General features: G+C 43.4%; 1 pseudogene; it reads left to right on the forward strand.

Annotated features, from left to right (window-relative positions):
* Nucleotides 1-3,089: 3,089 nt before the first annotated feature.
* LOC138820828 (parafibromin pseudogene) lies at nt 3,090-4,685 on the forward strand (annotated as a pseudogene).

Below are 4,685 nucleotides of genomic sequence, written 5' to 3' on the forward strand. Positions count from 1 at the left end.
GCATAAAAGGATAGTGCATCCTCCATAAACCAATCATTGCCACATATAGATGAAATACAGACGAGAGATGCAGGACTTTTGCAGGGGTAGAGGCAGAAAAGGTGTTTAGCAAGATTCAGGATGCTTTGATATTCAAAGCTCTGGAAGGCTAGGAATACATGAAAACTTTCTCCAGGTGGGCAACTTCCACTAAACATACTCAAGGATGAAAACCTCAAGTCATTACTTTTACAACCCAGAACCTGACAAGGATGTCCACTTTTTCAATGCCTTTTCAACAAAAGGCTGTTCTTCCTTCCTCCAAGCCTACAGAGGCAAACACCATGGAGAACCAAAGAGTAAGAAGAGAGGAAGGGAGGAAAGAATAAATGGAGGGAAGAAGGGATGCAAAGACAAAGGGAGGGAGACAGGGAGGGACAGAAGCAAGACCGAAACCCACCCTTACTTGCAAAGGGCAGAATCCTATCACTGGTTAAGTCAGTCAGAATCCTTTTATGTTCGAAATTCTGGAAAAGTTAGGAACACAGAGGAATTTCCTCCACACAAGAAAGGCTGTTAATAAGACACTTCCTGTAAACATACTCTAAATGATGAAAACCTAAAACCACTTATTCTAAAATCATGAACAAGAAATGCATGTCCATTTTCTCTACTTCTCTTCAATATACTACTAAGATTCCTTATTCCAAGAGCATTAAGACAAGAGATAGACAACTGAAAACCAAGTAGGGAAAGAAGAAAAAGGAAAACTATACATTTGCATAAGACAATCCTATTCAGACTTCACCCTGCTCACAAGCTTTTAGATTTGATGGAAAATTTGGGCAAGACATAGCAGGTAGTGGAACCTTCAACCTTGAACCTTCAAAGAAATTATGCATTAAGTACAACACTGAGGACACCATTGCAGACCTGAAAAACTCATCAATGTCCCAAATGGCATCTTTTAGAACGAGATGGTTCTGATGAAATGGTAAGGCCATTTTGAAGGACCAAAAGACCCTGGGGTTACTATGAAATCTGGAACTTTTCTACCAGTATGGAAAAATTTCTTCTCCTGTCCTCTACAAATAACCACACCTCCCCATACACACCTCACTTCTTCCATTACTATGGATACTTGCTTGTGAAATTCACAGTAATGAAGACTTAGATGGCAAAGAAGAAAAACTAAAAACAAAACAAAATGTTGACAAGCTAGAGGGATATAAGAACTTGAGCAGGGAGGTGAACGCTCCAAGAGGATGTATATTCCAGAAACATGGCCAAGAAACCCACTCTGGACATTGTTCCTGAGCAACTGCAGTGCAGAAACAACACAAAAGTAGCACATGATCTATTTAAAATACTTCCTCAATATAGCTAACACCCATACCATCTCAGATCACTCCATATTTCTCACTTTAAAGGAGTAGCCAGAGGATCTATTTCCTGCAGCCTACCTCTCAACCTGAATCAATATTACTCAACTTTTGGAAATGTTACACAGAAACAAATCATGACACAACCACAAAGTATGCATTCTATGGAAAATTGCGGGAGCCACAGAAACCCCTATGTTCTGGGAAATAGAATACAACAGGGAAGGATTCAACTAAACCCCTGCCGCTACGGGTGCTCACCTTGGGGTTTTTGGTTTGCTGCTTGGGCCTCCATTTGTGGCTTGTCATACTGTTACAGCAACAAAAACCAGCAAAGATCAAGACCAATTTTTAGAGAGGGTAAAGGATTTTATTGCTGATAACCCAAGTCAGGCTAGATCCAGGAAGAAGTTCAAAACCTGAAGAAGCAGAATTCTCAAGTTTGATACAAAGTGGGTACACACAAGTAGGCATTAATCAGATATACAAAAGATCAGGTGGTTAAGTCCTTTCTAATTATGCAGATTCATGTTATCCTGTGGCTAAGCTTTTCTGTCATTATTGAAAAGAATGCCTTGTCCTACCATCACTTTTGCTGGCCACACCTCGTCTGCCCAACCTACATTCCAGGAACTGTTCCAGCCCTACCTAGCCACCATTTAGGGACTGCATTGGGGCCACCCTCTACCCACGAAGATCTGCAAAGGGCCTTCACCTGGACAGGTCAATTTTCTATTTCTAAATCTGTATCCACAGGCAGGCAGGGACATGTCAACAGCTATAAATGTCTACATTTCTAAGTCTTCACCTTCTACAAAATCAAGGAAGACATTCGTTATTACCCATGCAAATACATGTGATAGCGACACTCACAGCTGAGAATCCCAGACTGGTGGGCATCCAAGAAACCTACTGAAGAGAGAATGATGTTTGAAATGGATTTTGGATAACTCCCAAGCTCTGTCTTCCCATTCCATTACCCACATCTTTGCTCAAGGTAGCTATACCCCATGGACCCACATTGAGAATACAAACTCAAAAAGATCGGCAGACCTATCTCATTAATGAACAGGAAAACACAGCTTCTCCGTGAAAGAATATCCCACCCAATTCAACTTATAAAAATGAAATTGATGTACTCTACAATTAAACAGGATTCATTCCAGGAACCCAAGATTAGTTGAAAATGTTTAAACCAATAATAGCCACCTATCAAAAAGAAACAAAGACAGAAAACAAGACAAGATCCAATCTCCTTTGATGTCAAAAGCTCTGAGAATTTAGGAGTACTCAGATCTTCATCCACATAATCATGGCTGCTTATGACAAACTTCCAATGCAAAAAACTTCCAGGGAAAAACGAAAACAACTTGTTCTAAAAGCAGAAACAAGACAAGGGAGTCCACTTCTGTAATCCTCTTCAATATACTCCAAGGATTCCTGATTCCAAATACACTGAGAACATTGAAAACCACAGTACCTAATAGGGTGGGACGCAAATTTGCATATGTCTCAGACTCCACCCTGCACCCAAGCTCTTCCATCTCTATAAAAGCCAGCACTCCACACAGATTGTGCTATCTTTGGAGGAAGCTTCCAGGAGATTCCACGCAAAAGCACCAGCAAGGATCTGGATCACTCAGGTGGTTTGCGCGGTCTGTCTGCGGAAGAAAGTCGCCTTCAGATTCTCAACCAGTGCCAGGACCCCGTTGTGGCTCCAGGGGAAAGATGGCTGACGTGCTCAGTGTCCTGAGACAGTACAATATCCAGAAGAAGGAGATTGTAGTGAACGGAGATGAGGTGATCTTTGGCGAGTTCTCCTGGCCCAAGAATGTGAAGACCAACTACATGGTTTGGAGGCCCGGAAAGGAAGACCAGCCCAGAGAATACTACACATTGGAATCCATCTTATTTCTGCTTGATAATGTGCACCTTGCTCATCCACTTTACGTTCGACGTGCAGTCTCGGAAAATATCCCTGCGGTTCGAAGACCTGACCGAAAAGATCTCCTCGGCTATCTCAATGGTGAAGCGCCAACATCGGCAAGTATAGACCCAAGTGTGCCCCTGGAAATAGGTCTGCAGAGATCCACTCAAGTCAAACGAGCTTCACAGGAAGTTCCACCAGAAGCAAAGAAACCACGAATTGAGGAGGAAGAGGCCATGTGCCTGGCAAAAGGGAGACTGGCTGCTCTGTTGCAGGGCCATAAAGAAGGAATTGTGAAGACTGAACAGATCAGGGCTTTATCCGAAGCAATGACAGTGGAAAAGATTGCCTCCATCAAAGCCAAAATCATGGCTAAGAGAAGAGCAACTATCAAGACTGATCTCCATGATATGACTCCCTGCAACCAGAAATACAGAAGTTCTGTAGATGGTGAAGGGGACGCGACCCAAGATATTGTCAGCAGAGAGAAGGTGGGGAGGACACGGACAACTATCTTGCAGAGCACAAGAATGGACTTTTCCAATATTTTTGCAATTCTTCAATCTGTAGAAGCCAGAGAAGAAAGGCAGGCACCTGATCAGCGACCAGCTCCACTGGCAGCACCTGTGGATCCTACCTTGCATACTAAGCGGCCTATGCCACTAGCCTACAACAGATATGACCAGGAAAGATTCAAAGGGAAAGAAGAAATTGAAGGCTTTACAATTAACACGAGAGACACCTACCATGGCAGGACACTGAAGTCTGTAAGGGAAGAAGTATCTGCTCCTAAGGCTCACACTCCAGCAGCCCAGCCTGTGCCAAGACCCATTTCTCCAGCAAGACTTCCCCCCAATCAGAAGAAAGCATCACAGACACCCATTATCATAGTACCTGCAACGACCACTTCTTTAATAACCATGCTGAATGTGAAAGACCTTCTGCAGGATTCAAAATTTGTCCCACCGCTTGAAAAGAAGAAACAAGGTTGTAAACCACAGAATCAAACCCTGCTACACAGGACAAAAGGTCAGATGGGGGCAGAGGGTGCTGCAGTCTGGCTCACAGTACCTTATAAAGTGGTCGACCAGCCCCTTAAACTTGGGCCTCAAGACTGGGATCAGGTTGTGGCAGTGTTTGTTCAAGGTCCTGCTTGGCAATTTAAAGGCTGGCCAGGGCTTATGCCTGATGGATCACCAGTTGGCATATTTGCTAAAATTAAAGCCTTCCACCTCAAGTATGAGGAAGTTTGTCTAGATCCCAATGTCCAGAAGTGGGATGTGACAGTATTAGAAGTCAGCTCTCACAAACGGCATCGGGACAGAGTAGTGTTCTTGCAGTTCTGGGAAGCATTGGATGTGTATATGAGGAAGCATAAATCCCACTTGAGATTCTGA

Source organism: Dipodomys merriami, unplaced genomic scaffold (assembly GCF_024711535.1).
Source record: "Dipodomys merriami isolate MVZ:Mamm:240054 unplaced genomic scaffold, mDipMer1.0.p SCAF_9, whole genome shotgun sequence".
NCBI classification, from domain to species: Eukaryota; Metazoa; Chordata; class Mammalia; order Rodentia; family Heteromyidae; genus Dipodomys; species Dipodomys merriami.